The sequence below is a fragment of the Dipodomys spectabilis genome, unplaced genomic scaffold, assembly GCF_019054845.1.
Source record: "Dipodomys spectabilis isolate Male_0828 unplaced genomic scaffold, ASM1905484v1 ptg000092l, whole genome shotgun sequence".
Taxonomy (NCBI): Eukaryota; Metazoa; Chordata; class Mammalia; order Rodentia; family Heteromyidae; genus Dipodomys; species Dipodomys spectabilis.
The window spans coordinates 4,802,501-4,815,932 of record NW_024870769.1 but is presented as its reverse complement, the minus strand read 5'-3'; the positions used below and the strand labels follow the sequence as shown (position 1 = coordinate 4,815,932).

The 13,432-nt window shown below is 37.3% G+C and overlaps 1 protein-coding gene across 2 annotated transcripts in view; it reads left to right on the top strand.

The window, feature by feature from the left end:
* Skap2 (src kinase associated phosphoprotein 2) overlaps positions 1–2,291 on the top strand; it is a 175,668-nt gene extending 173,377 nt beyond the window's left edge. Inside the window, exon 13 of one of the 2 annotated variants that reach the window (XM_042684991.1) lies at positions 97–2,291. The gene's annotated coding sequence lies outside the window, so the exon portion shown is untranslated. The remainder of the gene's footprint in view (positions 1–96) is intronic. The other variant, XM_042684992.1, reaches the window with a different exon arrangement.
* The last annotated feature ends 11,141 nt before the right edge of the window (positions 2,292–13,432 follow it).

Below are 13,432 nucleotides of genomic sequence, written 5' to 3'. Positions count from 1 at the left end.
ATGTTTGTTTGTCTAAGACTTTAATTTTTTTCTAAGCATGAAAGCATAACATTTCTACTGAAGAATAAAATTAAAATGCAATGTTTCTGCCTTCAGGGAAGGAAGCGTCTTCAGGTTGTCTGCAAGTGCTGTGGTATAGAAGCCTCCTACAAGCCTGAGTGAGAGTTTGGAGTCAATCTTTAACTGCTATTTTATACAATTTTGTTCATTGAAATAGCCCTCTGCTGTGAAATGAAATAAGAGGTATTGATTAAATTAGGTGCAAACGGGAAAGTCATACCTGTTGCTATTTTTCAAAGAAGTAATTATAGGGTTTATTTACTTATTTAATTTATGTGAACAATTCGTTGCTTTTGGGTGTGGAACATATTGTCACTGTGACATAAGCTGTGCTTTCTCTTAGTCATTGGATACCAGAGTATCACATAACTTCATAGAGTTTTCATTTTTATTATGCAAGATTTGATAGCCATATAGATGATTTCCATTAGGAATTTTTTTGCACAATAATCACGTTTTTATGAAATAAATCTTACAGATTGTAAAATTTACTCCTTGTTAAATATAGCCACAGGGAAGAAAAACAAGATAGAATTACAAATGGCAACTTGAGTAAAGTGCAAATCAGAACCAGGTCTGTGCAATGTCAGTCACCAATAGCAAGACTGATTGGATCATGGGATTCCCATTGTTTTCTACCGAAGTTTTACTTAACATTTAATAATAAAAGATCCATCAGAAACCCCATAGTACCACTAATACAATGGTATAAACAGTCTCCCTGTAGTGTCGTAGTAAGAGGGCCTAGTCTAAGTCTTACCCTGCCTTATCCTTGTTATAAAGTCCTACTCTAGAACAGCTCATCTCTCTCTCCAGTGTATCTCAGCACTGAGAGGAATTGTAGAAATCAGAGGAGTGCTGTGTACCCCAGGTGAACAGAAGGCTAGTGTTCTGAGTTATATACTCTGCTCCTACAGCAGGAAAGTCCTGTTTGAAATCAAAGCTATTCAGTTGGTAGCAGTACTGTAACCAAATAAGCTTTAATCTGTATTGAAACACATTAGTGACTGGATAATTACTTATAATAGACATAACTTTATACCGAATCATTACCTAACAGGCACTACCTTGGTTGAGCTTTTTTCATCTTTAATTTACAAAGGAAAAGATTCTAACCATGCAAACGAGCTGATAATCTTTTTTAACACTTCTCTTTTTTATGTAAAACTATTTAAAAATAATATTAAATAGTGTTTATTTCACTGTTTTCCTCTAAATGCCATGACCTCTAATTTCGCATGTAAAAAGCATAACAATTTCAGAGATTGTGAGTAAACTCATATATAGAGATAGTCAAGTTAAAGTTTTCTGAAATTAAATTTATACTGTTACCTCTTTTCCTAATGTAATACCACTGAAATGGATTGAAATAATCTTGGCAAAAAATTAGACAGTTGGAGATGAACTTAGTGGATTGTTTTTTTCAAAGCCTGTCTGGCTAAAAAGCAGAAGTGGTTGTTTCTATTGACAACATAGCCTAACTTAAGGGCACAGGTTTGTTACTTGGCCAGTAGATGGCAGCAGATTGTCATTGCATTCAGAGCCACTTGGTGACCCCCTCCCCCACTGAGGCACAACCTCACCCAGAACATGATCTGGTTAGGGGATTTCTGCCTCCTTTTACAGTTAATCCAGGAGAGGGAGTCCTTCTCCAACTGATGACGAACAATTGAAAGCCAGAAAACTATATTCTCTGTGAATGGCCACCATATAGAAATATAGTGTGTGACTTATGTCCAGTGCACCGCTGGCCTTTGTTCTTTCTAAACTTGAATATATGTGGGAGACAGAAAAAAAGGAAACAAAACTTAGAATTTGGGGTGATAAGAAAAATACCTGGTATTTTTGATCCATGATTATTTTATATTCATTTGATGAAGTAATTTGTATACTAACAGGGAGAAAGTTTTCTTTACACTCTTGATAATATATCACGTACTCTTCAAGAGCATAATAATATCATTAATGTGAATTTGAACAACGTGGCTTGTTAGAAAACATGCTAATTGTTATGTTCTCATTATGTTTGCTTAGCTTTTATTTGTTTTTTCTATGAACAGTTAGAGACCTAATTTTTTCAAAGGTGATTGTAAGTCATATTTTATATAACATTTTGCTTGATTATTTGCTCTGTATTGAATTTGTACTCCATTGCCATTAGATCTTACAATAATGTTCCACTCTGCAAATTTTTAAGGTTCAAATAAAGTTTAATTGTTTGCAAACTGTTATGATGCTAATAATTCAACAGCCTGCTGTGTTACTAATGAAATTACTTTGTTATGATTAATTTGGAAAATAGTGTGTTGATTGTAGTAATTAAGCACAACAAGGTGAAGTAAATGATTCTAATGCCATCTGGCCTCCAAACTGAATGAAGAAATGAAATAGTGCTGTCATCTGAATTTATTCAAAGAAGTAAGGATAATACAAATGACTTCCATTGGGTAGTCTCTACATTTAACCACAGCTCACTCCATTCTGGTTCTGCCACTTTACTGCATAGACACTTGCCTTTATGAAAAAGAATGCTGTTTCGGTCCAACAATTGTTCTGAATGCTTTATTTCAAGATGATTATTTTTATCACAATTTAATTACAGATAATTACATAAAGTAGTAGATGCTCATAGAAAAATTACTTTTTAACCATCTGTAGGTAAAATTCCATATAGATGGGGTTTTGTTTTGTTGCTATCAACCTAAAAGCACTTTTGTATAGCCTTTCACAAGCAGTACAACTTCCCTTCAACTGTTTCTGTGTTTGCACAGAATTTACACAGAATTCTGTGTTTCCTGTAATTTTTCCAACTACTACTCATCTTAAAGGCTCTGGGTACTACTTAACTTCATGATGAAAAACAGTACGATATACATCTTATAGACTCACATTTGCAGTTCGGCCACTAAGAAAACTGTTCTTAAAGTATATGTTGTTTAAAAGCTTGAATTTCTTAGGTGAGTCCAAGTGAGACATTATGAGAATTTTTTTAAAATCAAGTAAAGTTCTACCAAATTTTAGATCAGTCTGTTTTTAACTCAGTTGTTGAATAGAATGAATTCTGGACCAGCCAGTAGGATCACTTTTTAAAAAATTTTAATACATTTTTATTGCAAAAATACTGTACAGAGGGGTTACAGTTACATGAGCAAGGTCATGAGTATATTTCCTATCAAGCATTGTTGCCTCCTCCTTTGTTTTTCCCCTACCTCCCTACCCTCCCACCTCTACAACTACACCTCCCCAATATTCCATCACCCCCCCCCCCACACACACACACCTAAATTGTAAAGTTCGTTTTCAACATACTGTCTTGTACATCTCATTGTTACAATGGGTCAACCTGTATCCCTATTTAAGCATTTTGTTTTTTCCTTCCCCTCCCCAAATAGAGATGTGTGTATACAAGATGCAGAGCACTGACATCAAATACAGTGAAAACAGGGGTTATACCGTGGGGGAGGAACACACAAAGAAACAAAAAAATCACATGGTATATTATAAATACATTAGAAACAATAGCAAGAAAGAAAAAAAACCACTTGTGTCCCTACCTTGGGGTTCATTTCGCTTAACATCATCTTACCTGGTCATATGTACATAGCTTTTGATCTTTTCTGCTTGTCCCAGACATACACTAGTTATTGCAAATAAGGGAAACCATGGGACCTATGTTTCTTTGGGCCTGGCTTACTTCACTTAATATGATTTTTTCCACTTTTATTTCAGTAGTTTCAAAAGTAGACCAAGTGGTAAAGAAGAAAGTGAGGGAGATCAGAACACAATCATACCATGGACATATAGCTTCACTCAAAGGTTGAAGGGATATAATTTATATGTATATACGAATATGTATATGCATATATAGGTACATATGAGAAAAACATTTGTTAAACATGGTCTAGTCTGTCAATAAAATCCTGAATATTCAAAAGCACAAAGAAATAAGTTGTATGTTATTTAAGTATCTTCCTACAAAGTTTACTTGTATATAACAGTGTATCCTCTGGATTGAGAGCATAACATTCCTAGACATCCCTGGCTGGGGCCACTTGGAAAATCCCTGCTACCTTACCATTGGCTTCTTCCAAAACATCTATTAGCTATTCTAGGATGGTACAAATATTTGTAAAACGATGTGATCACTGTAACATGGTATGACATTAATATTATATTTAAGTAGCTTTTTCTTATTTTTATTAGTAGGTCATGGACTTCTGTCACTGGAACCCTTTATAAGATCCAATGTCAGTATGATGCAAAGCCTGCAGTGTGCAGGTAAATACATGGTAACTGACTTGGCACCCAAATAGCTCAACACCTGAGATTTAAGAAGAAAGGAGTTCAGCCTCTACACCTGGTAGAGAAAATGCTTTTATACAGTTAATGCATGTGTTTTCTGACTAAGAACGTTCTCTTAGTCCAAAAACTGGTCCCTTTTAGAATCTTTGGAAGCAAGTCCCTATACCCCCATCAGCAAGAGAACTGGATCTGTTAGTTAACTGAATGGGGGAGGAAGGTGTGAGTAACTCAAAAATTGAGCAGACAATCATAGGTATTTCTTCCCTTTCTGTGTTCAGCATTGTGACTCTCAAATGAGAGGTACAGGTGGTTCAGACAGCTTGGGGAAAGAGATTCGCTTTCCAGAACACTGCTGTCTGCTTTCCCCTGGGAATGTCAGAGGAGCCTCTGCTCCTGCCTTCTACTTCAGAAGCAAGCGTTCTAGCCCTTCGTCTGGGTGGATCAGAAAGGAATTCCTAAACAGGCATGCTGGCTTACATCTGTAATCCTAGCTGAGGTAGAGCATCATAAATTTGATGTCAGTCTTGGCTATATGGAGATCCTGACAGAAAAGGGAAAAAACAGTGTTTCTGAAAGTGAGATGTTTTGATTGTCAATTGTGGTAAATCCAACCATAACAAAGTTTTTGTCCTGTTTTTTTTTAATCTTTTTTTTTTTTTTTGGTCGGTTGTGGGGCCTGAACTCTGGGCCCAGGCACTATCCTTCAACTATCCCTCAGTTCTTTAGCTTGGCTAAGACTCTACCACTTGAGCCACAGTGCCACTTGCAGTTTTTTCTGCTTTTATGTGGTGCTGAGGAATCGAACCCAGGGCCTCATACATGCAAGGCAAGCACTCTACCACTGAGCCACCTTCCCAGCCCTTTTTTTTTTTTTCTTCAGTCTTTACAGTCTTTAAATTGTTAACTGTGTTAACTTGAATGTTTTGTGTCCCTAAGATGAAAGACATAACCAATATCGAAACTGGCCTTCATCATACCCCTGAGCTGAGCTTCATCGGTAATATTGGGGAAGTATCTGCAAGTTGAGCATGTCAGAACACATGTGAGTCCATGCAAAGCTGGGAAAATACAAATGACTCCCAAAGCCCATATCTGAAGTGTCTTTCTTCATGCTATAGAACTTCAGGAAGTTTTTCCCTGAGTTTCTGTTTTCCTGGATTTCTTTATTATTCATTACTAAAGAGAATTGATATAGTCCAGCACTGGTCTGTTTTCTGTTTATTGGCCTCAACTTTGTAATATAAAACCATCACTCCAAAAAAAAAAAAAAAAAAAAAAAACCATCACTCCTGTTGGAGTAAAGCAGTCGCCATGTGAAGCTTGAGCAAAGTGTCACACAGGTTCTCTTAGAGGAGGGAATTAATGACACCAATGTATGCCAGTTACCATTAGTGCCATAGGAAAAGAATCTAGTTCCACAAGCCACCAGTTAGCTAAGCACTGCCTCCCTCTGTCGGCCTCCAAGAGAGGGCATGTAGAAAGGATCCCATGGGCCTGATGTGTTTTTCTCCCCTCTACCATTTTTGCTTACTTCCTGTTTTCAGCTGGATTGGAAGTTCCTAGGTGGAAGAATTCCTATATTTGTTCTCTGTGTAGGAAAACTCATATTCTTCATCACATTAAGCGTGCTGCTAACAGTTTAACTAGCTATAGTCATAGTCATCATTGACTGAATGTTTGTCATGCTGTGCCCTTGTTGTCCTGAATAGGAAACTGAGGGAATAATTTGTCTCAAGCTCCTAGGTGATAAGTTACTTAGTGGGCCTCATATCCAGCCTCCTACCTCCAAAGTTAGCACCACAGTGTTGTATGGTACCTGGATGAATTGAGACCAAGTGCTTTCTTCTGTCCTTTGCTCAGAAGAGTCACTTGAGAATTGCCTATTGACTACTGAGGTTGATACCAGACTGTGATAGAAGAGTCTGGAGCATGTGAAAAGAATAGTCCAAGCATAGACAACCGGACAGCTTAATTCAGCTCATTTCATAGTTAGAGCATACCACAATGACCATATCAACTCCAAGGCAGTTAACATGTCCTGAAGAATGAGCTTCGTTACAGGCACACTTGTACCCATGAACTTCCAGCTCAATGTAACAGGCTAATGAGAGAACACCAGGGCAATGGGACCATTGTCCAATGAGCTTTCGGATCCCATGTCTTCTTAAGTCAAGGACAAGTACATGGGTGAGGACCCCAGGATGCCTGGAAGAAGGCTGCAAAGCTGGCTGCTTCTAGCTCAAGCACTTATTTTAAAAAACAGAATCTGGATTTCAACTCTTGAAGCAGTTTAAAGGTTATTAACTGTTCAGCGCTTAACAATCAGTGAACAAACTTCATTATAAAATGTGTGTCATTTTGTAACCGAGTGATGACAATGTCTGACATATGACTTTTACTTGTTGAGATACGAATTTGTCTAAGAAGAATTTTTATTGGGCTCTCTGGTACTTCTATACCGGATATTAAGTGAACATGAAATCGTATTCCTTGTAGACCTACTTTGCACAGGGCTCCATAAATAAAATATCCTGTTGTGGTTTTTTTGGTAATAAAATCTATTTTTAAAATTTTGTGTACCTCAGTGATCTGAGATCCCTCACAGGCTGGTGAGGAAGGGCCAGCCTTCACTGGAAGGCTCTGGAATTTAGCCAGAAGAGTAGACAAATTAAATCCTCTCATGGTCTAAAATGCACCCTGGAGTGAGTGTTGGCTGTCTTCATGGCCCAAGAGAAATGCCTAAATTGATGCTCAAGTTCAAGAGGTGTTTCCTTCTGACTAGTTCTCTGAAATGTTTTCCTGACTGCTATCACACTGTCTTACTTCTCAAGGACAAGTGAATGACTTTGCATTTCCCCATCGCTCTCCTGCTGCCCAATAAGCAAGTCTGGTTGGTGTACAGTATCCTGTCCTAAGTAGCGGGGTTCCCTACTCACTCCAAAGTCTCACATCAAGTATTTGTAGCTCTACTTGTCTTCCTCCTCTCTCCTCAGTCCACTCTGTTCCTCTTCCTCCTCTGATTTTCACAAGGAGCTGAGTCATACATTTACCAACATCACTTGTGCTCTGTGTTGTCTGTGAACCTAGCAAAAGCAGGGTATTTAGTCATGTGTTTATCCTGGAATGGTGGGATCTTTTTTTTGGTCATTTATGGGGCCTGAACTCTGGGCCTGGGCACTGTCCCTCAGCTCTTCAGCTCAAGGCTAGCGCTCTACCACTTGAGCCACAGCACCACTTCCGGCTTTTTCTGCTTATGTGGTGCTGAAGAATCGAACCTAGGGCCTCATGCATGCAAGGCAAGCGCTCTACCACTGAGCCACCTTCCCAGCCCTAATGGGATCTTGAGAATGGGTGCCGTCGTCAATCTGTTGCTTTGCATCATTTGGTCAGCATATTTGCTTTATTCTTTATCATCATCTCCAGGCACGCTATTTCTCTTCCTAGCTAATTAAATGATTCCATTTTGAAGAATCACATTTACATGCCAACTCTGTGCAAGGGAGCACTTCAAACAAAATAGTTCCATAGTTTTTCCTGAGTAGAGTCATTGTTTAAAATAGACAGGTATGCTGGGAAGGTGGCTCAGTGGTAGAGTGCTTGCCTTGCATGCTCGAGGCCCTGGGTTCGATTCCTCAGCACCACATAAGCAAAAAGAAAAAAGCCGGAAGTGGCGCTGTGGCTTAAGTGGTAGAGTGCTAGCCTTGAGCTGAAGAGCTGAGGGACAGCACCCAGGCCTAGAGTTCAGGCCCCACAACCGGACCCCCCCCAAAAAAAATAGACAGGTATACCCCAGATTAAGCAGCCTGGGTAGGTTTACCTTGATGCAGTTTTTTTTTTTTTTTTAGTTGGTCGTGGGGCTTGAACCCTGGGCTTGGGCACTATCCCTGCACTCTTCAGCTCAAGACAAGCATTCTACTGCTTGAGCCAGAGCGCCACTTCCAGTTTTCTAGTGGGTTATAGGAGATAAGAGTCTCACGGACTTTCCTGCCCAGGCTGGCTTTGAACTGCGAAACTCAGATCTCAGCCTCCTGAGTAGCTAGGATTATAGCTGTGAGCCACCGGTGCCCGGCCTTGATGCAGTTCTTAAAAGGTTAAGCCACTTACAATGTTGTGAGACAAAAGGAAAGATGCTTTAAATTTGGCCCATCTGAACCCAGAGCATTATCGAGGAAACAAACTTTTTCCCCCCTCATCTACAAAATATTCAGCCAAGAGGGAGCTGCAAGGGTTTCAATGTTGGTTCAGATGAAAAAGTTAGTTTTTTATAACAAAAAAAAATTACAGATTCTTGTAGCTACTGAATTAAGAGGAAGAGAGCAAAGAACTATGTGTGACTAACAATGTCTTGTAAGTAACTGATGCCAATTACAGTACACCTGGAAGGAGAGAGTAACCCTTGCCCTTTTAGGGAAAGCTGGACTCTTTCTCAGAGGAGGACAGAGTGGAATTGTCACAGTTGAGGGCCAGCAGTAGGAGGAAAATGGAAACCAGTGTCGCCCCATATCCCAGTTTTCCTCAAAGGCATTGAGCCCTGGACTAAGTTCCAGGTCTGCACATGCTAGCGCATGTACTCTTTCTTACATGGTTGAAGTTAAGCTCAAATTGGATCGTATTTGGAGGGATGTAGAAAACCATACTAGTGTCAAACATGGCTTTCCTTCACTTAAAAGAGAACAAATGAAGCAGTAGTGAAAATTAAAGGGTCAAATTAAAATTCCTCTTCAAACTCAAAACAAGTAAGTTTTGGATGTCATTTGGAATAATGATAGTGAGGCTTTGGCTTTGTAGATACATTATTGTCAGAAGAGATAGAGAGGATTTTGGGATTCTCCTACTCACTCTCATTCACATATATATATATATATATATATATACACATATATATATACATATATATACATATATATATACATATATACATATATACATATATATATATACATACATATATATATATACATATATATACATACATATATATATATATATATATATATATATATATATATATATATATATATATATATATATATGCTGGTCCTAGAGCTTGAACTCAGGGCTTGGGTGCTGTCCCTGAGTTTTTGTGCTCAAGGCTAGAGTTTTACCACTTGAGCTCCACTTCTGGCTTTTCTTTTCTTTTTTGGAGGTTAATTGGAGATAAGAGTCTCAGTGACTTTCTAGCCAGTCATGTTTTGAACAGCAGTCCTCAGACCTCAGCCTCCTGAGTAGCTAGGATTATAGGCATGAGCCACTGGCTCCTAGCTCTCCTATAAGTTCAAATGTATTTTCCAGCAATGGTCAATTTCTGTTAATAGAGATTTCAACAACAGAGATGTTACTTTTCCCTATAAAGTTTCTATTAAACTTCTCATGATATTTAAAACTATGACTCTGCGAATAATAGTCACTAGGTACATGTTATTTGTAGTTGGTTATACTTTGAGTTATCTTTAATTTTTTTAAACAACTACTCTAAAAATCTGGAGGACAGATTCCTGGTTTAATATTTTTTGATGAACTTTCTTCCAGATTTGTATCTGTAGATACTTGTATGTGAGTGCATACTTCCTAGTTAAACATTTTCTTCAGGTGCTTGTTTAGAAATGATGGTTTTATTTGATCAACTTAGTCAGGTAATAAGACACTAATCATATTTTATAGTTTGTGAAAATATCAGAGTAGAAATAAGGGCAAACCAGAGCCTCGTTACCTACAACCTTGGTGCTTTACTGTTACAACTTTAGGCAAAGCTAATAAAAAATGCAAAGGACTCCTAAATAATTTAAATTATCTAAAAAATTGAGTGTATTCCTTCAAATAATAATGGCGTTCATGATCTGACTTAAAAAATACATTTCTCACGTCTTGAATTACTTAGAAGTGTAGATATCAAAGTAAGTTTGAGTTTATTTAAGATTATTAAATGGAGTTACTATCATTCAAAGTCAGTATAAATATTTCATTTTTAGCTTCAAAGTTTTTAGTCTATAGTGTGTATGAAGTACATGATGCTGGGAACATGTCTAATAATGAATGTCATTTTACTAAAAAGTTAATTTTTGGTAGTTAGTTATTACTAACCATTAATCAATTACATCAACTCCAAAAAGTCCTTTTGATTATCTTTATGATTACCATTATTTTTTCTTCTAAAATAAAAGCTTCCCTTAACCATTTTTTACTTGACTGAATTAAGCTGCAAAACTTACCTCCATCATGTATTTTCATGACTATCTCTATGCAATCTTTACTAAAGGAAAATAGAAGGAATACAATGAATTGTGGAACTGTGATTAAAGTGAAGATCAGTCTGTTTTTAAAACTTTTCTTCTTCCTAAATGATTGCAAAGGAGAAATTTGTAATCTAAGCACAATATCTTTTGCTTTCCCCGGTGCTGTAGTTTACAGCAATAAATACTCCATATTTGATTACTACTTAATTCTAGTGGAAGTATACTAAGTCTGGAAACATAGCTTCACATTTAGTACCTTAATTTTTAAACAGTTTCTGAATTTTAAAAATTTATATAATTGCCCCAAATATGCTTCTGTTATTGAATCCATGTCATGCTACAAAATTATTCTTATTTTATATCTTTCCTAAAGATTATTTTGTGCTCAACATGTTTTTCCCTTGCATTTCATTACTATTTTTGTATAGCTGAAAATCTATCCTTCCCAGTTTAGCTTAGTTTGGACAGAGCAGTGCATTTAAAATTAGTATAGAAAACATTTTTTTAAAAAAGGAATGGAAGAATGTAATTAGAGATTTTTAATTTGGTCAAATTATTCAAGTGCAGTTTCAATCTGGTTTGAGGCTGCCTATGAGAAACAGTTCTTTCTAAATGAGGTTTTTCTCTCTTTGAAATCCTGCCGAGAAGTCACCCCTATCATACAAACACTGTTGAGCTTTCTTTTCATTCTTTTTTTTTTTTTTTAATTTGATTTTGAAGCAAAAGGGTAAAGGAAGAGAGCTACCATAATACTCATCTGTAATTTATCCTTAGGCAAAAACAGACTGCCATTTACACACTAGGTATTAAAAGCTAGTTATAGTCATTAGAGTTGGTCTTTGTAATGCTGTGTTTTAAGATATCCAATATAAGATTTATTTTCAAGCTATTTCAAGGCCATGAGGAAAGCTGCTTTCCTTATGAAGGAAAGCCTGTAATTTTTTTTCATTATTTGTAGTTTAAAAAGAAGAAGAAAAAAAAATAACAGAGAAAGAGAAAATGGGAGCTGCTGTTTTTTTGAATCCTAACACAGTACGTCTTGTTAATGAACCTGCTGAAATGCCCAGAAAACAGTTCCTGCAAATAAACATGCTCGAGGTGATTTAGCCACAAATCCAGAGTGTGTAAACATCTAATTATTACAATAAAATTGTCAATAAATTTACATTACTGCTCCCTTTTCAAACGTTAACCAACTTTTTCTTTGCTTGATAAAAGGGTATAAATTGTAATTTTATGTGTTGGTATTTTTGTTTTTATTACACTTCTTGCTGCATTCTAGACAAAAGACCCCAAGCCTTAATGCCCTGAGCTGTTATTCCTAGATGCAGAAAATCTCTCCAGTAGCTTACTGTGCTGTGTTTGCCTTTCTCAGGGAGATGGACATGAAACCTTCACAATTTCATCTTTAGTCACAGCATTTTCTGCAAAAAAAAAAAAAAAAAAAAAAAATCCCCAAAAACAAAACAGAAAAAACAGCAAAACAAAACAACAAAAAAAACCTAAGAAACAAAACAAAGCCTAAGCCATAAAACCAGTATTTGTAGCCACTGCAGCTTTAAGACAGACACAAAGAATTAAGGTCCCTTATTATCCACCATGAGAATAGCAATTTAAGTCACATTCGAAGCAAAAGATAAAACAACAAAATGCAATCGTTTTCTTTTACAAAGATTACATCCAGTTTTATGGAATTATGATATCATGTTGAACATAATTGTGAAATACCCCCCTCTCTCTCTCACACACACACACACACACACACACACACGTATTTCCTATAAACCTGGTACATTAACATTAGAAAAGCAGAGCTATATTGAATTCTAATGAGGTCTGGCCTATAGGCTCTGCTAGAAGAATGAGGAGTATTCATTTGTATTCTGCAAAGCGCTCAGAAATCCACGCGCATCCCTGTGGCTTAGCGCGTGGTGCTGCTGTCTGTTCCTCCTCGGAGGGGGCAGCATGGCTCTGAACCATATCTGAGCTGGGAAATGGTTAACCGCTTTCCTGCTAGCTGTGTTTCCTAATGGCTATTTAATATGGCTGCTCTATGTCCGAGCTAGCATTACCTGTTTTCTTTAAAAATCCTAAAAATTCATGGGACCTCTATTGGTGACAATGCACCTCTGTAAGGACCAAACAAAGAACATGGGTGCTATTCAGGAGGGGTGGAGAGATGTGATTTCACCCTCCTCAGTAAATATGTCGCTTTTAAGTAAACAATGAGATGACAGTGAGGTATTTGTTCATTAAAAAAAAATCTGAAAAATGCTCCATTTGATCAGATATTGGTGGTTCAGGGGGGGAAAAAAACCCTGTGTTCATTTGTGAGTCTTGCTGACATTTTGAGAAAACAGACTATTTTGGAAAGTTATATTTAGCAAAACCAAGGAATGAAAGATTTGAGCAAATTGCCACGTAAAATGATCTGCACAAAAAGGCATTGGGGAAGTGAGCTAGGGCCTGTGCCAAACAGATGGTACCCCCTGCTGTGTTTTTGATTGAAAAAGAAAGGTAACATTTGCAGCCACGTCAAGGAGACAGTGATCAGCTAAACAAATTGGTCTCCGAAGTACCCCATCGCCGGAGCAAACCCCGCTGCAGGGTACCGGCGAGGCTGTATTTCAAAATAATGCTATGTTTGCGTCTTTCCTAAGTGAGGGGTATGTCCCCTTTTCATGAGGTCTTTGTTGAAGTCGGCTGCGGTATTATATGCAGCATAAGCATTCAAACTCAGTAAATAGCACAAATGCCCATTTTCTCTGATCACCACCAAATGCCCACAGATAATATTTGCGAGGACCCAGCAGCTTCTTATATGACGTTCACTTTTC